The sequence below is a fragment of the Melozone crissalis genome, unplaced genomic scaffold (assembly GCF_028551555.1).
Source record: "Melozone crissalis strain CALT ecotype California unplaced genomic scaffold, PUWL_Pcris_2 ptg000066l_1, whole genome shotgun sequence".
Classification (NCBI taxonomy): Eukaryota; Metazoa; Chordata; class Aves; order Passeriformes; family Passerellidae; genus Melozone; species Melozone crissalis.
In genome coordinates this window covers 3,014,488-3,039,703 of record NW_026535844.1, presented here as the reverse complement: position 1 = coordinate 3,039,703, position 25,216 = coordinate 3,014,488, and the positions used below count along the sequence as shown (strand labels likewise).

The window sequence follows — 25,216 nt, the reverse complement described above, 5'->3', positions numbered from 1 at the left end:
TTTTGATGAGTGGGTAAAATCCTGGGAAATAACAGGCTGGCTCAATGACTTAGGCTTTGGCATTATGATACTTTGTATTCCTTTCTCAATTCTGCTTATAGTGCCTTGCTTACTATGCTGTGTGCAGAAAATAATTGACCTGCTTTTAAATCAGTCTGGCTTGTGCAAAAAAAACCCCCAAAAAACTGGGGAACTGTTGAGAGTTTTTTGCAGATTGAGGAGTTCTTGACATATTCAGCCAAAGCACAATCCAGCCTGCTTGTAATAATGGACTATGGACACATTCACAAACAATGAATAATGGACATATTCAGAAACGGGGTTGGTATACCCTTGAAAAACATACAGGAAGAAGAGTCATCAGGACTCAGCAAGTTTGTCAGCAAGTTTGGGAAAGTAAGAAAAAAGTGAGTCAGGACTGGGCCAGACGACCACAGCAATATGCATGAAAAATTAAGCGATTCAATCTGCATTCTATTTTAGAGGTGTGAAGAGTTAGGGTTAATCAGTCATGTATTAGCTAGAGATGTATGGACAGTAGAAATTTCTATAAATATAGTATTTCTAGGGATAATAATTTTGGCTTCACTGGATCATGTTGCTCATGGTGTCATGTCCCTGAACCTCCGTGCCCAGCACTGGAGAAGCCTGTCCTGGCAGGACTGACCCCGGGGCACAGTGACCCACGCTGCAGCACTTGGAGGGGGCTGTGCCCCGTGGGATGGACTCAGCTCGGAGAAGTTCCTGGAGAAGTCTCCGGTGGGAGAGAGCCCAGGGTGCAGCAGGGGAACGACTCCTGTCCCTGAGCAGAGGGAGAAGCCCCGGGGCATGAACTGAGCCCGGCCCCATTCCCTGTCTGCGGCACTGCCGGGGTAGGAGGCGCAGCTGGAAGGAGAGAGGCGTGGGGGAAAGCTGGGTTTAAGGCTCTTCACTTAATTCCCATTATCCTGCTCTGAGTTTTTGGAGTTTTCTGTCCGAAATCTCTCCCCTCCCCCACACATCCACAGGGGTTTGGGGCGGTTTTTCCTTTTTGGGGGAAATCAAAGCGATGCACTGATGCTCCTAATTAGGGGTAGGAGAAGTGAGGCTCCAGGGCTTCCCGCTGTGCCTGAGCCACCGAAGCCGCAGTGCCGGGAAAGCCGTGGCGGGAGGTGCGGAGAAGTTTGTTTGTGTTTTCAGCTCAATCCCCCTCGGGCCCGGGCCCGTTCCAGGGCTGTTCCTCAGCTCCGGCTCTGCCCTCACGCAGCCCGGGGAGCCCTGAGAGCGCGGGGCGGGGCTGTGCCGTGTGCAGAGCCCGCCCCTGTCTGGGATTGGGCGACGATGCCGTCAGTCGTGGTTGTGGCACGCTGATTGGTGGGAGCGGGGCGGAGCAGGGCCCCGGTGGCGGGCTGAGGGCGGCCGTGGCTGGGCGGCGGCGCCATTGTCGGAGCGTGTGTGCGGTCCCGTGAGCGGCGGCAGCGGCCGGAGCGCGGTGAGGTCGCGGCGGAGCTCGGAGGCGGCCGCAGCGCAGGTGGGAGCCGCGCTGGGTTGTGCGGGGGCTCGGGGCTGGCTGCGGGCCTCGGGGGCGGCAGGGGGCTCGGGCGGGTTCGTTGTGCCGTGTCCGGCGCGTGTTGCCGCTGGCGTGAGGGCGCTGCGGGAGCGGCTGCCCGCGGTCTCCTTGCGGCCGCTGCCTCGGCAGGAGCCGCTGGCGGAGCAGCGCTGGCTCGGCCCGGTTGCTGTGGCTGGGACAGAGGGGGCTGCCCCGTGCCCGGGGCTGTGCGGGGAAATTGCCGTGGCCGGAGGTTTGTGTGCCCAGAGGAGACAGAGGAGTCCTGTAAAAGTGACTTTATTGCTGAGCAGAGGGAGAGGCCGTGGGGCATTTGCCGTGCGCTCTCTGCCATTGTTGTAGTTCGCAGCCTCCTTTTTATCCTCATTTTCCCGGCCTCATCTCCCTCTCCCTTTGCCCACTGGCTGAGGTGCTTGGAAGGTTCAGACCTCCCGATCCGGTAACTGCATGTCCTCGTTAATGTGCACCCCCACTTTTGTAGAACAGCCAAAATTCATGGCTCTGTTAAGTCTTTGTTCTTCTGAAAGTTCAGGAATTCAGCAGGACTTTGTCTGAGCAGCGGTCCATGTAAATTAGTGACAGTTTTTGAAACTGATGTTTTTTCCCTTCCTTATGTACGAATCCCTGACCCAATCTCTAGGCAGATTCACTCAGTGATTTTTTTTTTCTTTTCGGGTTTTTTTTTTTTTCCTTACTGAGTCTTCTTTGGTTTTGGGATTATTCTCAGTGCCCTCATTCCCTGTCCTTCTGTAGCCGTTTCTGGATCTGGAGGCCTGGCTGCCGCCTGAATCCCCTTGCTCAGCTGCTGAATGAGCTGCACTCTCAAAGGTGTGGAGCATGGTAAAAAGATGAGAGTTGCTGCAGCACATCAGAGGAGAAAGAGCATTCGTTTAACCCATGGTCTGCCAGGGAGCCAATTACCGTGTCCCATTCCCGTCCTTTCCACGTTTGGACTGGTACATGAGCTGCTTTCTTCTTTCCTTTGTTATCTGTTTAATCACTTTTCCTCTGTCATCTTTTTGCCAACAGCAGTTTGTGTCATTTAATTTTCCACAAACTCGTCCTCCTTCTGCTAACAGATGATCCGATCCCATCCCATGGTTAAGTGTTGTGTTCCTCATTTCAGTGGGTTGATCAGCAGGAATGTCAGGAGCTGCAGCTGTCTGGTTGGTTATTATTGCGAGGGCCGCTTGTAATCTAATGATGCCATTGAAATGAGAAATGGGTTCTGTGGCTCCTGATATGAACTGGTTCGGGTTCCCAGGGGCTGGTCCATGGTGTTGTAGGATTTGTTCTGCTGGCCCCAGATTTGTTCATCTTTTCCCCATTTTGGGCGCTCTCTTCAGGCAAGACTTCATCAATTTACCACTTTTCTCTAATTGAATCATGAAATACTTGGATTCCCAACTGATTTCCCTGAACTTGTGGCAGCAAGAATTCCTCGGTGCTCTAATCCACCCTGTATAACACAGACAGTGACAGCACATGTTGGAGTAGAGGGATGATTTGCCCCCCATTTATTTATAATGAAGTTTTCCCAGCATTTTCCATTTGCTGTTTCCCTTTGCAGCTTCACCGTTTGTGTTGCAGGGTCAGATATCCTACCCCTGGGCTCTGCCTTGAGCTGTGCAAATTCCATCAGTGCAAGCAGGCAGAGCTTGGGGTGAGGGGCAGAGGGAATCAGCCCAATTCCTGCCCCAGGCAAGAGACCCAGGTGCATTGTCCACACTTTGCCCAGCAGTGTTCATTTGCATTTCTAAAGCTCCTCTGGAGGCTGCCTGGAATGGAGCTTCTCTTCCAGGGCAGCCATCTGGTGAGTAACATGTGGCCCCGCCAGAATCTGCTGTTTTTTAAAAAAAAGTATTAACTGTATACAAGTTTAAAGTATTACGATTAAAGCTCTTCAGTTCTACAAATGCACCATAAAGGCAGACATTGAAAAACTCAGACCAAAAATTGATTCTCACACTTCTGTCCCAAACCCACCTGACAATATAAAGTGGGAATTATTATAAAAAATTATTATCTTGTTGTTATTGAAATAAACAGGTTCAGAAGAGGTGTCTTCTTCTCCTTTTTAATGCCTTTATTAAAAGTGATCAGCTCAGGATTGGGCGGCTCGGCAGGGCTGCAGTCCCCGTCGTGTCTCCCACGGTGACTCAGAGGAGGAGGAAATGCACAGCTTTGTCCACTAGGGTCAGAGCTGGGGGATCCAGTCCTCTTGGGAGCCTTTAGGGCGTGGTGATCCCCGTCAGATCATCTTGCTTCCTCCCAGACCTGGCCCGGGGGCTCTCGAAGGCAGGGTGAGGAACAATGCAGGTTTCCAGCATCTCTGCAGGCCCAGCACTCCGCTCCTCACATCCAGACATCACTCCAGTCTCTCAACTCTTATTTGGCTCATCGTTTTTGGGGTTTTCTCCGTGGTTTGGAGTCCCACAAAGAATGCTGGTCTTGGAGTCACTTTGCATAACCCCCCTTACCTTCTCAGGTGTCTTCACTATTCTGGAAAGGTACAACTTAGCCTCGGGCGAGGCTCTGCTAATACAAAAGGAGCGATTAGCCTCAACGACCCGTGATTACAATAACAAAACCCATAAAACTTGGGCAGGGACAGTGATCTGGCTGCCTTTTTGTAACTTTTTCTCACAGAAAAAAATCAACTGAATTTTTGTTCATAACAGTTATCACTGAAACTTCAGGGAAAACAAAAACTCTGCAAGAATCTCTTTAGTGTTACAGAGTTAAGGCATTCCTTGGTTCTGGCCTGGATGTGCAACAGAAGCCAATTCTTTCACAAATAGCCCGGCTGTGCAGAGAAAATCATTCCATGCCATGCGAGTTTTCCTAGATTTTCCTAAACTTTATGTAGTCTGAACCAATCTAAATCCACTGCTTTAATGTTCATTGCTTCCAAGTTGTGTAAGGTTTTAGTACTTGGTTTCCTGTTGGACCCGGATTTCTTCCCCTCTGATGTGCATTCAGTCCACACTCCTGGATTTCCTTCTCAGCCTTTTCCAGCCCAGGTGTCTCCAGCTCTGCCAGGGGCAGTGCCTGGGGTAGCTGTTGGTTGCTGTTTGCTGCTGGGCAATGTTGATGTTTTGTTGCTGGTCGTTATCTCTGTGGGTGTCTTTTGGGCTGTTCCCAGTCTGTTGAGATGTTAAACTCATCTCCATTGAGTGGTGTAACACCCCTTAAATAAAAGCTTTAAAATTCATTTCCCCAAGGCAAAGAAAACCAAGCCTGAGCAGAGAAATAAGATTTAAAAGAACCGAAATCGGTACATTTTGAAGCACTGCAGTGATGGATTCCCCTTCCTTAATAACAGCCTGTCTTGTAGCTCTTTTCCCTTCTGCTGCCCTTGCAGAGCCATCCACAAACACATTTTCTCCCTCAGGCCAGGCAATGTCCCATCATCAATCTGTCCCAGCCTGGGTCTGGAGCTCTGTCCCTTGAGTGCAGTCCTGGGTTCCTTGCCAGCCCCTCTCCAGGCTGTTCAAACAGGAGGCTGGGTTAAACCCTTGCCCTGTCCTCAGTTCTAAATCCTCCTGTGCCATTGAACAAGTTTCTCACTGTAATAACCGAGCCCTGCTCATCCATTTAGAGGCTCTTTTGGTTGTCAGACCTTTAACTTGATGTCAGACTTGAACTGTAGGAGATCCTATATAGGGTTAAATATTTTAGCGCAAGAATTCCTTTGGCAAGACCCTGTTTGTTATCCACCTATAATTCAAATTCTTTTAACCTGTCTGGAAGTGCCGGGCAAGCAGCCTCAGTTAATCTTCATTTTAGCACTTGAAAAGTCTGTGTTTCCTCCTGCTGTCCATCCATCCAGTTTGTTGACTGGCAGGATAGGAGTGTTGTAGGGAGACATCTCTGGCTCCAAAAGCCCTGCCTTTAACAGGGACTCAATCCCAGGCTGTGAGCCCTTCATTCCCTGTCTTGGAACAGGATATTGCTTGTCCTGGTTGCTTTAAAGTAATTTGTAGAGGCTCCATATCTAATTTTCCGTATTTCCCTGGGGCTGCCCACACTTCTGGGTTCTTTTCAGCATGGGCCTTTTCAGATTTTGGCACAAAGGTAGAGCAGAACTGGCCTCTGTATCCCCTTTTACAGTATTAAAATAGAGCTCTCAAATTCCTTCCTGGTTAATTACAATCACAGGAGGAAGAAAAAGCAATTGATTTATTTCAAACCTATCCCCCACATCTTCTAATAGTGGTTGAACATATCATACCTGCTCATCTTTCCCACTCATTCCCTAAAAATTAAAACATTCCTTTACTATTTTCCCCCTTCAGTCTAAGATTCAGAGTGGATTGAGAGGCCCCTGTGTCAATCAGAAAATGCCTCCTCTTAATGCAGACCCACCCTGAATGTTCTCAAGGGCTGCAGTGTGGAGGGTCCCTGGTGTGATGGGAGCTGTGACAGCCCTGCCAATCCATGTCCATCAAGGGGTGGACTTGCTGGTCCTGAGGGTGCTGCTGTCTGTGCTTGCAGTGTCCTTGTGCCCTGCAGCTGGAGCCCTGGTTCCTTGCCAGGGGCTGTTTGGGTGGGCTCTCCCCTGGTGAGGAGGGCAATGCCTCTGCCAGGTGCTTGTGGCCGAGCCCATGCCCTGGGTGCTGGGGCCCCCTTGGGCCCTGGGGTTGATCCCTCAGGGGCTGTAGGAACTGTGCCCTGGCCTTTGCCTTCAGCTTGGCCTTTTGCTGCTCCCTTCTTGCACTCACCTGCTGTGCCTTTGTGCCCAAGTGCTGCAGGGCCTTCTTATGCCCCTCCTGCAGCCCCCTCAGTGCCTGTGGGTGCTTGTCTTGCTTTACAAGAGAGGTGTCTGCTTGGGAAGGCAGAAAAAGCCTCTCTTGGAATGGAGAATGCAACCCCCATCCCTCTCAATTTTTAGAGTAGTGAAATCGAGGGGCTCTCAGGCAAAGATATGGGAATAGGAATACCAGTTTTTTACTAGTGTGTATAATAAAGCAAAGAAACACCAACAGCTGCGGCACTGACAGCAAACAGAGCCCGGACCCAGTCCCGGCCTTTGGGCTGCGGCGCTTTGCCCTTGGGTGCAGTTCCGGGCACGGCCGGCAGGGGCGCTGGTGGCTCCCACGGGGCGGGGCAGCGCATCCCTCCCATGGGAACCTCTCTGAACGGAAATAGAGCAATCCCTTCATCTAACTCTTTCACTTTTTTACCTTCTATAGCCTTTGTCCAGTGTTTTGAGAAAGAATTTGGAGACGGCTGCCTTTTAACTGAGCTCCTAGTGTTTTGATAAGGTGCTTCCTGTAGAGAGAGAGAGTTTCCCTGAACAGCCGGAGCTGTGGTTACCAAGGGGCCGTAACTCGGAGCAGGACGGGGTCAGGGGAGGATATCCCGCCGAGGCTGGGTCGGAGTGTGGGCAGGGTCTGCTGCTGGAATCGGCAGAGGGGGATCTTCCCGTGGAGCCCGAGGCGGAGCGTGGGCAGCCCCCACATGGCTGATGGCGGCTGATCCGGCAGCTGCCGGCAGAGCAAAGGCAGGTGGGAGAGCCTGGCAGCAGCGGCGGTGCCCAGCGCAGGTGGCACGGGCAGGGCAGCCGGGGATGGGATGGCTGGGACCCCCCCTGGGTGCGGTGGGCGCGGTGACCTCGGAGCAGGCGGCAGGACAGAGCAAGCCCCATCTTCCCCAGCATGGGCGGCAGAGCGGCCGCGGGCCAGGCAGTGTGAGCAGGGCACACAAATTGAGCAACAGCGCCGGGGCAGGTGGAGCTGAGGCGGGCAGCAAGCCGCGACCCGGGACAGGCGCCTGGGCCGCGAACGGAGGGGGCAAGACCTGCAGAGGATCCCACTCTCCTTCTGATTTTCCCTCTTGTTCCTGTCCCTTTCCTTTCTCTTTTTATTTCTTGTTTTTCCTCGGGTGTTTCTGATACTTCAAAGATTTTTATTCTCCTAAATTCTCCTGTCTAACGTATGGCATATTCTCTTTCTTCTAGATTAAATGGGGTTTTTTAACGAATAAATCCAGAACCTAACAAATCCAAACTTCTGCTTGGATACTTTGAAATGGTCTACGAGTTAACTCACAACCACCTAATGTTGTTTTTCTCATCAGGTTTTTATTTATCCTTCGGCAAATTAAGCATCTTTCAGTTACTTGCTTTGCACTCCAAAAATCCCAGTGCGCCCATGGTTCCTTAAAAAATGATCACACAAAGCTTGAGTACCCCGGTGCGTTTTCTGATGCATGTATTCTAATATTTTCCTAGAAGCACATTTCATTAGGTAATTGTCTTCCATCAAGAAGTTTCCATTTCCCTGATTTATCTTGTTCACTTCCTGTCTTGTTTAATTTTTTTTTCTCGGCTTCCCTAAACTTGGAATTTCTGATTTTTCCTTGTTTGGGTTTCATATTAACATAACTCTTTCAGCTCTGTTTTCTGCTGCATCCTTAGCTTTGTGATCTGCCAAATTATTTCCTCTTCTTTCTGGGGTCTTTCCCTTTTGGGGTTCCTTAATGTGTTCTATTGCTATCTGTTTTAGGTATTTTAATGCCTCCAAAACCTCTAAAATAAGTTACTCTTGTACTAATCCTTTTCTTCTTGTATTAAGTAATATTTTTCTTTCAAAAATTTTTAAAGGCATGTACTTGCCTAAAGGCATACCTTGTATCAGTATATATAGTTCCTTTATTTTGTGGTAAATATTCTAGTGCTCTTTTCAAAGTATATAATTCAGAAGTTTGAGCTTACTAGTTTAAGGTTAATTTCCCTTTTTCCACAGTTTGCATGTTTTTCCCATCGACTACTACATACCCTGTATTTTCTCCTTTAGCAAGGAGTTGTATCTCTGTTAGCAAACATAACTCCCAAAGGACTATTTTTTTTCTTTTTTTTCCCTGTATTTAACTTACTGGTTTTCTGTCTCATTTTTCAAGATCTTATCTATTCATCTTCTGCCTCTGTTTTTCACATTCACTAACAACCTAAATACCACTTTTCTTTCAACTACACACCAAAAAATAAAAATCATTTTGCTCACACTACTTTCAGTACAATACACCTCCCTCCAAGGAGATATAGTGAAGCTTAAAATACACAATATACAGTGCCTATACTTCCATTCCTCTACATTCACTCACTTTTATTTCTCACTCACTTCCACACATTCTTTCCCACCCTCAGGACACAGAGTGGATCCCTGTTGACAGAGAATCGCGGGTCCCTGTGGCCCCCCCTCACCTTGGGGTGGCCTCTGGGTCTCAGTATCTCCGGGCCTCCTGGGAGGGCCCTGACTCTGCTGCCTCCGGTGCCCGTTCACCTGTGAGGGTGCCGTTCACCTGTGAGGCTGATTTGTGTGTCACTCACACTCTTTAGCCACGGCCCCCTCACACGCCCTGGGGACAATGGCCCCTTTGCAGGTCACCTGTACCTTATGCCACAGCCCCCACACACCCAGGAGAACAATGGCTTATTTGTGGGTCACACGCTCCTCTTTCCACAGTCCCCCCTTCCCACCCGCCCGGGAAGCTGAGGCAGATTTTGTGTGTGACTCACTCTCACACACAACAAGACAACAATAAGGTACCTTTTACTTTCACATCACCTCTTACAATTTTAGGTGTTTCTGGCCAGTCCTGGTGCTCTTGTATATCCCTCAACCCAGCTGTGTTGTCCAACCTCAGATGCCCTTGGCTGTCGGGGACGGACGGAGACGAGAGATCTCTGCAGCCAGGTCGTGGAACTTGCGGTTTATTGCAAAGGGCCTGGGTGCAGGGCCCTGCTTGGAGCTGCCAGGAACAGCTCGGAGCAGGCCCGAGAGAAGAGAGGGGTAGAGAGGGAGAGAGGGTAACAGAGTAAGAGGGGAAGAGCATAAGAGTGTAAGGGTCCTGTTACAATACAATAAATCTTCTTCTGTGTTGAATATTCTATTTCTCACTAACCAATCTAGTACAAGATACAAATCCTACAGAATTTACATACAGCCTATAAGAATCTTACATCACCATACTGTGTTACATTTTAAACCCTTAAAACTCCTCTTTGGACCCGTTCTGCTGAGCTAGTAGGGTCTGCTCTTACCCTTGGGTCTGTCTGCAAGCAGAGGGAATTGTTTCATCAAAGGGGGATTACCTTCAGTCAGCCATACCATTGTTTTCCAGTTGTTCAGAAACTAAGGTATCTCAAAGCTTGCTTTCATTTCAGTCTCGCTTATAGTTTCTATATTGTCAAAAAATCTTTTGCCAGACAATCATATTTATAAGGCTTTCCCATTTCATCTTCCCAACACCTGGGCATTTTTTTTATCCCTCAGCCCAGCTGTGTGCTCCAATCCCAGATGCTCTTGAGCATATCCTCAATCCGGCAGAATTTTGCTTAAGCCTGAATGCTTTTGGAAAAGTATTCCCTCCACCCAGCAGGTTTTAATTCTGGATGCTCTTGGGAACTCTTATCCCTCAACCCAGCAGGTTTTTAGGGGCCTCGTTTGTCCCGTTTCCTAGTGGGTTGGGCTCGAAAACTCCTCTGCTCCCTTTCTCCGAGGGGTCCAGCCCCTCTCTGGGACCCAGTCCCAGTTACCCCGGGGGATTCTCTCACTCCTGTTAACATTCACTTCGTCTCTTTCCTGGCCACTTATACGCGGGAAGTCGGAAACGCAGCGTGGGAGACTCCAGCACTCACTTGGCAGGTCTGGGACAACCAGCCCTCCTCTCATTCACACACATTCATCCCCCTGTACCTGCCCCCCGAGAAATACTTACCAATCCCTTTTCCTTCCCGGGTTCTTCGTGCACATTACTACTCTTAGGGGGCCAATTACTGCGGTTCTAGGGAGCCTTTTCCCTTCTCTTTGTTTTATTGTCTCCTTTTGTCCACCATAACCTGCGTCTGTCGGCCACCCCAGGGGAGACAGAGTGAGCCTGCCAACGGGGCAGGGCGCGCCTTCCCCACTCTGACTCTCCTAAAGCACCGGCATGCGAGGTGTTAATAACCGTCCTCTGCTACGAAATTGTGAAAAATGCCAATCACTTGCTTTTAAAATTTTACATGTTTAATAGTAATAAAATGGTTATAAAAAATAGTAATAATGTTAGAGTAATAACAATTGCGACAAATCCAATTAGGACAATATGAGACAATAAATACCAAGAGTTACGGATGTCTGAGTACCTTTTTCTGGGCAGCACGAGCCTGAAAAAGGACACCCGAGCCTGAAAAAGGACACCCGTTAACACAGGATGAGCCATTAAAAACAATAGCCTGTTGCATATTCATACACTTCATACATGATGCATAAATTCCATTCAAACACAGGATTCTGTCTGGTCCGTGCCAACTTCTTCCTCTGAATCCTAACAGCGCCTTTGAGGCAGGAAGAAGTTTATTTCTTCTGATAAGAGAGCAATAAATTCTTTTTCTCTGAAAGATTTAGGTGTCCTGTGGCTGCTATCTCGCTGCAAGTCATTTCTTTAAAAAAAGCCTCTTACTAAGCATAGTTTCTATTTTAACATTTTTTTAATAACCTAAAACTATATTTAACCCACTACTTAAGAGAATTAATACAGCAGTACTTTCTAACACAAGACATATAATATTCATTTTTATATTTGCGAAAATCCAATCAGAAAATATGCATTTTTTACAAGTATAGTCCCACTTACTTCAAATCTCTCCCAGTTTGGTCCCAGCTGCCGCCAGCATGGTTCCAGTTCAATGGAACTGGTTCATGGTTCCTCAGTGGTTCATGGTTCCTCAATCAACTCAGTGAGTCCCAGTATGATGCCATTTGCTCCCAGTTGCTCCCAGTCAGGCCCAATATGGGGGATGATGTGCTGGGAGGGCTCACTGTGACACTCAGTTCCTCCCAGTATTAGTCCAGTCACTCCCAGTATGATCCAAATATGAGCCCAGTGTGCTCCCAGTCTCTGCCAGAATAAACCAGTTGTGCTGCACGTGATTCCAGTTGCTCTCTTTCACCCTCATTTTCCTTCTAGTCACTCCCAGTATATCCCAGGGTACCCCAGTTCCCTCCACCATCTTTCCATTTCCTTCCAGTATGATCCCATTTGCTCCCAAGCACTCCCAGTCAGCCTCAGTGTAGTCGCACTCACTGCCAGTATGATCCTAGCCATCCTCAGCACCATCCCAGTTCATCCCAGTATATCCCATTTACCCCTAACATGGTCTCAATTGCCCCCCCCCAGGCTCCTACTCACTCCCAGTGTGATCTCAGCATGATCCCAGTATGATGGCAGCATGGAGTCAGTACAAATTCAGTACAATCCCAGTATGATGCCAATAGGATGTCAATAGAAAGCCAGTAAAGTCCCAGTTGCTCCCAGTATGATCCCAGAATGATCCCAGAATGATCCCAGTGTGAGTGAGATCACAGTCTGCCCTGGCATGGCAATATGATCCCAGAATAATGTCAGTACAAACCCAGTACAGTCCCATCATGATCCTAGTACAATCCCAGTATGATGTGAATACAAAGCCAGTACGATCCCAGTACGATCCCAGTATGATATCTGTACAAGCCCAGTACAGTCCCAGTCACTCCCAGTACGATCCCAGTCCAGTCCAGTCCCTGGCAGTGCTGCCACTGCTGGGATCCCCCAGCCCTGTGTGCGTTCCCCCCTGGCGGATGTGCCGAGAGGAGCCCCAGGGGCTGGCAGTGCCCAGGCAGGGTCCCCAGCAAGGCCCAGTTTGGATGTGCAGCCCCCAGTTTGCCCAGTTTGCCTCTCCTTTGGCCCAGGCCGGGTTCCCCCCGCCCGCAGCGGCTGGAGCAGCCGAGAGCCCCGCGCTGCCCATCCCGACCTGTCCTGGCTCCATCCCCGCTCCTGCCGCGGAATGGGGCACCGAGGGTGTGGCTGCTGCTGGGGGAGGAGGAGGAGGGAGGGAAGGGCAGGGATGAAGGGGGAGGAGGAGGTGGGGTTTGGGAGGAGGAGCAGGGGGACGGGCAGATTGAAGAGGAGGGATGAAGGCGGAGAGAGAGCAGCAATGGAAGGAGGAGAAGGAGGTGGTGTTATGGAGGAGGACGAGAAGGGATGGAAGGGGAGGGATGGATGAGGAGAAGGAGGTGGGGATGAGACAGAGGGGGAGGAGGAGGGGGGAAGGAAGGGGAGGAGTGGGAGGAAGAGCAAGAGGAGGGACAAAGGCAGATCAAGGCTGAGCTGAGGGAACCACGCGGTTGATCCCTGCCTGAATTCGCAGTCCCCACCTGTGGGATCATCGGCCCCCCATTGCGCCGGTGAGCGGGAGGGGGAGCTTGGCCTGGATATCCCAGGGGGTCCCTGGGTTGGGGATTTTGGGGATGTTTGGAGAATGAAGAAGTCCAAGGCACATCAGAAAAGGCCCCTTGGGTGGTCATCAGTGGGTGCCGGTGCCATCCTCCTGGGGACGCCCTGGGGTGATCTCCTTGCCCTTGCCTATGGCACGGAGGCAAATCCCATCCTGTCTTTGTCCTTCCTCCCCCAGAGCAGGAGGTGAGCATGGAGAGCAGGGAGGACAAATGCCCGCGGCAGAACCTGGTGGAAGAGGCCGTTTTGAGTGGCTCCACGGCGCAGGAAGCCAACGGGGAGGAAAAGCCCCGGAGATGCCGCACGAGGAGGGGCTGCAAACGCAACTGGCGGGGATCTGAGGGGGAAAGAGCCAGCCTGGGCCGGGAAGGCGGCCGGAGACGGAGCCAGAGCTTGGAGCTGGTGCTCCATGAGCAGCTCCATGATGGGGAGAAGCCCCACACGTGCGAGGAGTGTGGGAAGAGCTTCAGGTTGAGCTGCCTCCTGATCAGGCACCAGAAGATCCACACTGGGGAACGGCCCTACGAGTGTGGGGAGTGTGGGAAGAGGTTCACACAGAACTCCAGCCTGATCGTGCACCGGAGAATCCACACTGGGCAGAGGCCGTACAAGTGCTCCGAGTGTGGGATGTGCTTCAGCCGGAGCTCCAGCCTGATTGTGCACCAGAGGAGCCACACTGGGGAGAGGCCCTACGAGTGTTCCAAGTGTGGGAAGAGGTTTACGAGCAGCTCCCGTCTCCTCCAGCACTATCAGAGTCACAGGGAGGAGAGGCCCTTCCAGTGCCCCGACTGCGGGAAGGGATTCAAGCAGAACTCCCACCTCATCACTCACCAGCGCATCCACACTGGGGAGAGGCCCTACGAGTGTCCCCAGTGTGGCAAGAGCTTCTCACAGAGCTCTCACTTGACCAAACACCTACGGAGGCACTGGTAAGGGAAGCCCTGCGAGTGCCCCGAGTGCGGGCAGAGCTTCGTTCGCTGCTCCAGCTCCATCCCCCACTGGAGGAGGCACTTTGGGCACAGCCCTGGTCACTCCCATTCCCTGTCATCCATGTTGGAAACACACCTGGCTGCTTCTACTTTTTGTTTGGCCTTAATTTTCCTCTGCTTCACCTTCATCCTTTAAGGACACCAAAACTGGGTTAAATGAAGGAAATTGATCGAATATATCTGCAGTTCCGTAATTTCTCAGTTTTAGAGGGAATTTAGGATTTGGGGACACGTTCTGTGTGGAGTTCTGCTGTTGCTAAGAGGCAGGAATTTGATCTCACCCTTCTTGTGTTGCTAAGAACTCCTCCCCTGACCCCAACCGCAACTCCACCCCTGGGATATCCTGTAAAAACTCCATGTCCCTTCCTGTGCCCTGTCTTTGGGGCATAAGAAATGGATTCGCAAAGGATCAGCCCTTTTCCCACTGAATTCCCAAAATTTCAGCTTTTCCCGCTGGATTCCCAGAGGATCAGACGTTTTCCCACTGGATTCCCATAATTTCAGCTTTTTTCCCCTGGATTTCCAGAGGGTAAATCTTTTCCCACTAGATTCCCAAAGGATCAGCCCTTTTCCCATTGGATTCTGAGAGAATCAACCTTTTTCACTGGATTCCCAGAGGATTCTGACTCTGTCAGTGTTGTTTTTTGTTTGTACTACTGTATTTGTATTTTTAATTTTTCCTAATAAAGAACTGTTATTTCTACTCCCATATCTTTGCCTGAGAGCCCCTTAATTTCAAAATTAATTATTATTTTTAAATTATAATTATTATTACTATTACTATTTCTATTACTACTACTAATCAAGGGGAGGGGGTTTACATTTTCCATTTCAGTGGAGGCTCCTGAAATGAGGAGACACCGCCAAGGCTGGGCCCTGTAAAATAATTCCTGAAATATGTTTATTAGTTTTTTGACATGCATGAGGATCAATGAATATTCAACAGGGTGATGTAATTAAAGCCAGATAAATTAAGGGTTGTCCCCAAAAATAACTGGGGAGTCTTGCTGGCCATAACAACCTGTGCTCGACGGTCCTTGTCTCCCATGACATCAGCCTGTTGCATATTCATAGACTTTTTGCATATCCATAAAGTACTTTACATATTCCAGGAACAAAATTGGCTTCATCCTGTTTGGGGGTCCCATCTCCCTCCCAGCTGAATTTTGGGGTCCCGACCCTCTTTTCCCCGCTCTCCCTCCCCTTTCCAATCATTCCCCCAATTCCCTCCCCCGTGTTTGGTTTTGGGGGCTCCAGGCCCCTCCTGCTCCGTTTTGGGCTCCCGACCCCGTTTTGGATTAATTTGGGGTTCCAGCCCATCCCCAGCGTCACCTTCCACCCCTCCCCAAATTCCGCTCCTCGCAACTGATGAGTCATCAGCGAGACACGCTCTGATTGGCTGGAAATTACCCCGCACAGTCTCTGATTATTTACCGCAGTGAGAGGCCTTGGTGTGTGCCCGGCAAGTGATGAGTCGGAGGTTGGCCGGGCGCTGATTGGCTGAAGATCGCTGGGCGGGGCCAGTGCTCTGGGTTTGCGCCCAGCAAGAGGGTCTTCGTCAGTGCTGCGCGTTGTGATTGGTCGCGATCTGTTTTGGGGGGGAACGGGAAGAACTGAGGTTACTTGGGGTTTACTTGGGTTTATTTAAGGTTTGTTTGGGGTTATTTATGGACTATTTTGGGTTTATCTTGGGTTTTACTTGGTTTATTTCTGTTTTTTTGTGGTTATTTGGAATTATTTTGGTTTATTTGGAAGTATTTGGGTTTGTTTAGGCTTATTTGGGTTTTTTGGGGCTTATTTGTTTATTTAGGTTCTTGCAGTTAATGTTAGTGCATATGGGTTTTTTTTAGCTGTGCTTGAAATCATCTTGTGATTTTTTGGTTTAATTTGGGGTGTTTTTTGGATTTTTGGGGTTATTTGGGTTTGTTTGGGGTTATTTGGGGGACTGTTAGGTATTGTTTGGGGGTTTTGGGGGTTATTTGGGGTTTATTTCGAGTGTTTTGAAGTTATTTGGGGTCATGTGGGGTCAAAAAATGCAGGAATGTTTCTCCTGCAAAACATGAGAATTTTTCCGTTAAAAATCCGAGAGTTTTTCCCAAAAAACCAGGAAAGTTCCCTTAAAAATCCCGGACTTTTCCCAGCCAATAGCGGCGCGCCCTGCTCCAAACCATCCAATCACCGCGGGTCTCCCCTCATGAACACCGGCCTCTCCGTGCACCCGATCCAACCAATCACCGCAGGTGTCCCATCAGCTACTCCTGCCTCTCTCGAGCTGAACCAACCAATCACCGGTGATCTGCGCTCAGCAGCGCCTGCCTCTCTTTTGTCAATCTAACCAATCACTGGGCACCTCCCTTCGGCAAAGCCCACCTCCCTCGCCCCTCTTCTGTCAATCGCTGTGCCCTCTACGAAATCAACCAATCACCGGGCGTCTCCCCGCAGCAACTCCCACCCTCCCCGCGCCACTCCAGCCAATCAGAACCGAGCCCAAAGTGGCGCCCCCTGACCCCGGGGCCGGGCATGGAGCGGGCGCCCCCTCCCCCACCCGCCCCCCGAGACCCCCTCAGGGACCCCCGGGAGCCGCCCCGGGCTCGGGCGGGTCCTGCGGGAGGCGCTGGAGAGAGCGGGGGAGGCGCTGGGAGAGGACGGGGGGGGCTCCGGGAGCTGCTGAGGAGGCGCAGGGACAGGTGAGGGGTCCTGGAGGGGTCGTGAGGGGAATTTGGGGAGGGGTCTTGAGGATGTTTGGGGGGAGGATTTGGGGAGGGTCTGGGGGGAACTTGAGGGGGTTTTAGCAGGGTCTGGGGGTGCTGGGGGGGAATTTGGGGAGGGGTCCTCGGGGGTGTCACGATCCATCCTCATGGATGGGTTTCGTGATGGTTCATGGATTTGATCTCAGGGTGCAAAAATAACTGACACGGTACAAGGGGATTTGCAATGATAATCAAAACAAATGCACTTTTATTGAATGACCACAGCAAAATGTGATAGAGGGATTAAGGGAGAGAAAAAGATGGGGGAAGAGAGAGACAAAAGAGAGAGAGAGAGAGAAAGAGGGGGATAGAGCTACCAAACGTAGAGACGAAGTCCTTTGGTCCAGTCCAGTCAAGGATCCGCCTGTTACGTCGGGGAGATCTCGAAGTCTCTCGCTAACTCAGAGGTTTTTATTATGATAACTCTATTGGAAATTGCGAGGGGGGGAAACAGATACAATAAGGAATAGATGTAACAGGTAGTCCATGCTCTCGGCAGTAAGCGAGAGCCATTGTCTTCTTGGTCCAGGAGTCACAACCTGCAGGCAAACATCTCGCTTTGGTCAGCTTGCCTCCCCCACACACCTGCCCCGGGCTGGGGGTTTCAGTCCCAGTCCTTGGAAGGAGCAGAGGGGCCTTTTCACATGGGGGTTCCATGTCTCAGTCCTTGATGGAGAGGCTCCTTACATCTCAGTCTGTCTGTCACGGTGGTTGTAAAACAGGTGAGGGTCTTCTGTGGGGGGACCACCTGAAACTCAGGAGAAGTCCAGCCAGGCCGAGAGGTGAGAGAGCTCCCAAGGCTGTTGTTGCACAAAGGGCGCAGTGCCCTGTTCTTCTTCTCATTGGTCTCAGTGTAGCACACAGCAAACAACACCTGTGAAAACAATGGCTTAGCAACGCTCTCAGGTCTCAGGCATATGACTTTCTCCCTTGGAGCCAGAGATTCAAGACAGGGGCGTCTTCTCTTCAGTGGTCCCCCAATGACGATCATGAGGGAGATGACGGAAAATTCGGACAGACACTCACAAGCAGAAACTGGCAGGATGTGTCTGCTTCCAGTGCTTGTCTTGGCTGTTCCTTTGCAGTGCTGGCAGCATCATCAGAGACACACCACACATTCTCTCATGCCAGGGTCATCCCAATCTTCTGCACTTGCCCAGGTTCCTCCCAGGTTCACCAGGGAAAATGGCTGCTCGTGCCAGTCCATCCCCTTGTCCAGAAGGCACCCGCTTGTGTTTGGGCACGAGCGGCTGGCCACAGCCAGACGGGCAGCACCCGCAGCATTGGCCATCAGACGCTGGGCTGATGTTTTTATCCAGAGAGGAAGAAAAGGAGCCAGAAGCACACAAGGCTGTTGGAAAAGAAATGAAATTTAGCAAAATGTGTAATTATAGTTTAGTTATGAGTTGTGTGTGAATTGGTTTGTTAAAAGCAGTTTTGCAGTTTTGTAGCCGTTGATAGTGTGTGTGTTGGGTTTGTGTGTAACCTAGCAGGTAGTCTTAGGAATTTAGTAAATAATTAAACTAGTGCAGGAGAGTAAGAATGCTAACCTGTCTGGAGGCAGCATACAATGCTCTTAGAATAAGATAAGCAGAAGATTTATGATCTTGCCTGTGAACTAAGGAATGTATCACAAGGGAACTGTTTCTTGGAGACTTTGTTGTGAATCGCATGTATAAGAGGGAAGCACCCATATGTGAAATCGGGGGCTTGGGTTTTTGGGACGTGAGTCCCCCAGCACCCTGGGCCCGTAATAAAGCACCCACAAAACTTATCCGAGTTTTGTGTCATTTATCAATCGGGCAACAGTTTTTCTGGCGACCGCGGCAGGACTCCAAAGGCAGCTGGGGCGGTTCCGCATCCCGATCCACTCCAAGGCGGCACCAAGCACTTCTCGGGGAGACATCGTTCGTGCCCGACCCTGTGCCTGTTGGACAACTGCCAAGGTAAGCCCGAAGGTGCTTTATATTGGAAAAAGGTGATAATTGGATTTGGATTTGGTGGTTGGTAAAAAGCCTAGGCTCCGGCCATAAGACGTCTAAGGACGCGGGACTGGAACTCGCCTCCTGGTTTTTTTTTGGGGAAGGACGGCGAGAAGGTATATTGGTTTAAGGTGTATTGGTTTACTGGGACTAAAGGTGGAATTAAAGGCTGTAATATGATGTCTTTTAAAACTTTCAAAACTTTAGTGCAAGCCAATGGTAAAATACCTGGAAATACACCATTAGGTTGTATATTGAAACGGTGGAAAAGTGAGGGGTATTATCAAGAATTGGATAAAAGTAAAATGATAGATTATTGTAATCATTGGTGGCCTGAATATGAGATTGGGCAAGCGGGATGGCCGGTGAACGGTACACTGGAATTGGGGATAATGGAGTCTTTGATGCAATTTTTAAGGAGAAATGAGAAATGGGATGAAATACCATATTTGGATTTGTTTTTCATTTTGTACCGCAAAGATGAATGGCAAAAGGAGTGTGGTATTTTGGTTTTAGAAGTGAATGATGAAAGGGAGTGTGTGGGATGTAAAAAAAGAAAGGAGCGTAATTTGTATCCTTCAGTTGAGGAAGATTTGTCTTACTGTATAGCACTTCCGAGGGCTCCGGTTGCTCCTAATGTGCCCCCTGCTCCCCCTGCAGATATAGCTATAAAAATGGGATCTAGTGAGAGTGATAGTGATGGTGATGATGGTGAAAAGAATGAGAGTGTTAAAAGAACTCCGTTAGCAGGGTGGACTCGCAAGGGGAGGAAGGGGCAGAAGGGGCCACAGTTAATTGCGCCGTTAAGGGAAGCTGTGGGACCACAGGGAGAAAGGATACTTATAAAGGTGCCTTTCTCCCCAGGGGATTTGGTAATATGGAAGCAATCAGCGGGGAGTTATCGGGAGGATCCTGAAAGGGTGGCAAGGGTGGTTAAAATGGTAATAAAGACTCAGAATCCAGACTGGAATGATTTACAGGTATTATTAGATACTATAATGGATTCCACGGAAAAGGAAATGGTTATTAAAGCCACTAGAGAAAAGGCTCGTGAGGAAATTCGGTTGAGACAACTAAATGAGACAGTTGATGAATTGGTACCTAGTGAGGAACCAAGGTGGGACCCAAATTCTACGGGGGAATAAGGGCTGTAAAACGATATCAGGAATTGTTGGTGGAAGGAATTAGGACAGGAATACCTAAGACTATGAATTGGTCTAAGCTGTATTCGGTCAAGCAGGACAAGAATGAGTCACCGTCTGCCTTTTTAGAACGATTAAAAGACATGGCTCGGAAGTTTACTAATTTAGATGTAGAGGATCAATCAGGAAAACTTCAATTGGCATTGTTGTTTATGGGGCAATCACAAGAGGATATTAGGAAAAAGTTACAAAAGCTGGAAGGAGAGGACACCCGGAGTTTGGATAAAATGTTGGAGGTAGCGTGGAAGGTATACAACAACAGGGAAAAAGAAACTGCAAAAAGACAACAAGCTAGTATTCTGGCTGTAATGCAACAGACAGGGGCAGGAGGAAGACGCATTAGGGGTCGAGGTCGGGGAGGAGTTAATCGCGGACAGAGGGGGATGGCGGATGGCGAGAGGTCGGGGAGGATTTGGGTTTGCACCTAACATGGGGAGGTTGGATCCAAACCAGTGTGCGTTTTGCCGACCGTTGGGACACTGGAAAAATGAATGCCCGGTTAGAGGAGGTATGGGCATGGGAAACATAGGATTAAGGACAGGTCCAATGGGGAATGCTCCTGTGGGAGGATTCACGGGAGGACCAGCAGAAGTCGCTCAAGCACTAGTTTTGGGAAACTATCAGAATCAAAGCTGACTAGAAAAGGATCTTAGGGTAGTTTTAGAGATAGATGGAAAGGATCAAGAATTTATGGTAGACACTGGAGCAACATATTCTGTACTTAATAGACGATTGGGACCTTTGAGTGACACAACAGTACAGGTGGTAGGGGCAACAGGGAAGCTAGAGGAACAACCATTTTTACAACCTTTAAATCTTAGGATTGGGGGGAAGGAATTAGATCACCAATTTTTGTATATGCCAAATTGCCCCACACCCCTTCTTGGCAGAGACCTGTTGTCCCGACTTAATGTGAAAATAATATTTGAAGGGGGAAGGGTGAAATTGGAAATACCTGAGGAACAAATAGCAGGCATTTTTGTGATCAAGGAAGTGGATGCCTCTCCTATTCCAGAAGAAATTGAGCAGGCTGTAGTACCCTGGGTATGGGAGTCAGGGGTCCCCGGAAAATCTAAAGCTGCACAGCCAGTAAAGGTGGAACTAAAGGAAGGGGCCCAACCAGTGAGGGTAAAGCAATACCCCTTGAAGCTTGAGGCAAGGAGGGGAGTAGCCCCGTTAATTAAACAATTTTTGGCTCAAGGAATATTACAGGAATGTGAATCGGAGTATAATACTCCAATTTTTCCAGTAAAGAAACCTAATGGTAAGTACCGTTTGGTACAGGACTTAAGGGCTATTAATGAAATAGTGAAAGACATACATCCAGTTGTTGCTAATCCTTATACCTTGTTAACATCTGTATCGGAGGAGTTTAAATGGTTCTCAGTGATTGACCTTAAAGATGCCTTCTTCTGCATCCCACTGGCAGTAGAGAGTAGGAAATATTTTGCCTTCGAGTGGGAGAGTCCTGATTTTGGGAGAAAGAAGCAGCTTACGTGGACGAGACTCCCACAAGGATTTAAATGCTCCCCTACTATTCTTGGAAATCAACTGGCCAAGGAGCTGGAGGAATGGAAGATAACCCAGGTAACAATATCCCCATCCTTGTATGTAGTCCTGCAGTACATGGACGACATTTTTCTGGCTACTAAGGAAAGGGAAATGTGTGTGGAATTAACAATTAAATTACTCAACATGCTGGGCCAAGCAGAGTATCAGGTTTCTAAGGAAAAAGCTCAATTGGTCAAAAATAGCGTTATTTATCTCGGTTGTGAGATCACACAAGGGCAGAGACATTTGGGAGTAAACCGAATAGAGGCAATATGTGCTATTCCTTTGCCTCGTAACCATCAGGAATTGAGATCTTTTCTAGGAATGGTGGGATGGTGTCGACTGTGGATCATGAATTTCGGTCTCCTAGCCAAGCCACTGTATGAGGCCTTGAAGCAGCATCGGCTGGAGTGGACAACACAGCAAAAGAAGGCTTTCCAGGAATTGAAGCAGGCACTAAAGGAGGCCCCAGCCCTAGGACTCCCTGACCTGACCAAAGAATTCCAGTTGTACGTGAATGAGAGGCAAAAACTGGCATTGGGGGTCCTCACCCAGAAGGTGGGATCCTAGAAGAGGCCAGTGGGATACTTCTCTAAACAACTGGATTCGGTAAGTGCCGGGTGGCCCTCGTGTTTACGAGCCGTGGCAGCAACAATAATTCTTATTCAAGAGGCCCGGAAATTGACTTTGGGGGCAAAAAAATGAAAGTGTTTGTTCCCCATATGGTCATGGCCGTTTTGGAGCAAAAGGGGAGTCACTGGCTATCATCCAGTCGAATGTTGCAATACCAGGCCATCCTGAGACAACAGGATGATATTGAAATAAGGACTACTAATCATGTTAATCCAGCAGAGTTTTTACGCAGTGACCAGGAGGCTGGGGGACTGGTGCACGATTGCGTAGAGGTAATTGAACAAGTATATGCCAGCAGACCTGACCTAAAGGATGAACCATTGGAAGACCCTGAATGGGAACTATACACTGATGGATCCAGTTTTGTCGAGAATGGGACTCGTTATGCCGGGTATGCAGTGGTAACATTGGATCAGGTAATAGAGGCAAAGGCTTTGTTACCTGGAACTTCGGCCCAGAAGGCAGAGGTGTTGGACTCACCAGAGCCCTGTATTTGAGCAAGGACAAAAGGGTTAATGTGGAGGAATTTATTAAGAATTGGTTGGCTGAGAAAGGCCATACTGACTTAATGCCGCTGGTTAAGCTTGAAAGGGAGGTCAGCAGTCTCTGATTCAGTGACTGCTGACAGGCAAGAATGCCGGATGGCCTTGCTGCAACATGAGGAAAGGGAGGTGAGATTAGTCCTGAATATCTGCAGAATGTAACAGAAGAATAAGCACAAGAATGTAGAAGTAGGTGTAGTTGCTGATATGTAACTAACCAATCCTGAGCTCAACTTTTGCAATATGTATGAAGCTTATTAAGAACTATATTTAACCCGCCGTATTCGATCAATAAATCGGACTTGGATGAACCAATTGGTGTCTGGGTCTCCTTCCTCCGACAAATGGTGGAGAATGCGGGCAAAGGCAGCATTCTGAACATTCGCTCTCTTGGATTATAAATTCGCCACGGTTGGGGAAGTTGGGTGAGAGTCCTTGCAGCCGGGACGGTGCCGGATTTTAAAAGCACCCTTGAGGATTACAAAAGGTATCTCAAGTCTCTACGTGTCGCCGAGAGCCTGGAAGGCTGCAACAGCGCGCGCTGATATATAGGTATGGATAGGCAAGCGACATACGGTCCCTTCTCCTCATATTTAGAAAGGCGAGGAGTAAAAGGGATAGATTTTAAAAAGGAATTACCAGGGTTATTAGCTTATGGTTATTCTAAAGCAATTTTTGCCAATTCATATACAGTTCATGAGATAGTAGAGTGGAAAAAGTTTGGGGATATCCTGTGGGATACAGTGTTAGATGATGATAAGTCAGCAAAGAAATTTGGCAAGTTATGGCGGGTGGTGTATAATACGTTACTTCAGCAGGTCTCTGAGAGAAAGGCAGCAGAAAGGGCGACAGAAGCTCATAAGAGGAATATAGGGTATGGTCGTGAGGATGATCCCTTAGCACCTTCTGTAAATCAGATACTTATGCCTAAGGGTCCCCAGCAAAATGGTGTGGAAAATTTTCCCTTAGATACAGTGGAACCATCTGCACCCTTCCTGTCAGAGGGGGAGGGCGAGTTGGATGGTGGAGGTAAGAGCAAGCCAGCTTTGCCTCCCCCGCCAGCTTCAGGCGGGTCGGATGGTGGGGGTGGGAGCAAGCCAGCTTCGCCTCCGCCGCCGTTTTTGCCTCCGCCGCTTCCCCCGAGTGGGCCGGCTCTGGCGGGGGGGGCCGCTTCCCCCGCGCGAGTCGTCTCCGGTTTCACTGTCAGCTCCAGCAGCGGGGGGGCCGCTTTCCCTGCGCGAGTCAGCTCCTGCTCCACCGCCTTCCCCGTGCGAGAACTCGGTCTCTGTACCGAAGTGCCAGCAGCATAGCACCCTTAAAGGGCCAGATCCCATCCCAGGGGCACACCGTGATCTATGGGGGGAGATGGCTAAACAGAGGAGGGAAGCTTGGGCTGCTATGGCAAAAGAAGTAATGCAAATGGGGGATGGCGAGGCGGTGGAAATAGTTTCTAATCTTGCATGTCCGGTTACATACACACCACAGTATGATGCACAGGGGAACCTTACACATAATATAGCAGAATATAATCCCTTAGATTGGAAGTTGTTAGCCCAGTTACGTTCTACGGTTAGTCAGTTTGGAGTAAAAAGTGAACCTGTTAGGCAAACGCAAGAGCGTTAGCTACTTTAGGGGCAAATTGGACTATTGAGGAAGCTTTAGAGCGAATGGCATTAATGCCAACAGCTTCACAGGCATTTATAGCAGAAACTTTAGAGGAATTAGGATTAGGGTTACAAAAGCAAGCAGAGTCTACTCAAAATCAGGTGTTAGCTGCTCAGAATCAGGTGTTAGCTGCTCTTGCTCCTCTCCGAAGCGGCTCACTGGCGGACACGTAGAGCTCGAGACCGTTCATCAAGGGTTACCGATGCGGCAATGAGGGACATACGCGCCCAGACACAAGTAGCCGCCGTGACATCGGAGACACCAGCTGCCGACGTAACATCTCTGTCACCTCCTGTCTGCAACCGCAACAGCAGAGAGCCTCGATTTGGATTTATCAGCAGCAGTAGACGTCACACTAATGACGAACCGGCCTGAGAGGATACCAACTGGAGTAAAGGGTCCTCTTATATTAAATGGATAAAGATGTGGAGCATTGTTATTAGGACGTTCTTCAATAACTATGCTGGGATTATTTGTATTGCCTGGTGTTATCGATGCGGATTATACAGGGGAAATACAAATCATGGTTTACACCCTTTATCCTCCTATTAAAATAACAAAAGGACAACGCATTGCACAATTAATACCACTATCACAAATGACATCTGGTATACCATCATTTACTGGACAAACGTGGGATGAAAAGGGTTTTGGCTCTACTGGTGTTACACTTTTAACTGTGGATTTACAAAATAGACCAAAACAAAAAGTGGAAATTACCCATGGACATCAAAGCATAACCCTTTATGGATTATTGGATACAGGAGCAGACACCAGCATTATTTCTCCAGAAGCATGGCCACAACATTGGCCTCTATTCCCGTCATCAAATATGCTCACCGGAGTAGGAGGATTTACATTAGCAAGTAGATCACCACTTTTGTTAGTGTGTATTGATGATCAACAAATATCTGCTGTGTTTTCAGTTGTTCAATTACCTCCTACAGTTTCTTGTTTAATTGGAAGGGACATTTTAACACAATTGGGAGTGGTGTTAACTAATCATCACCCTTTGGGGTAATTGCCATTGCTTGGTAATTGCCACGTCGTAAGTGGCCAGCAACTATAATATATCATTACATGGACGATATTTT

At 49.1% G+C, this 25,216-nt stretch overlaps 1 pseudogene; it reads left to right on the top strand.

Moving 5' to 3' along the window:
- The window catches only part of LOC128945471 (zinc finger protein 850-like), a 315,097-nt pseudogene that overhangs the window by 153,301 nt on the left and 136,580 nt on the right, over window positions 1-25,216 (top strand).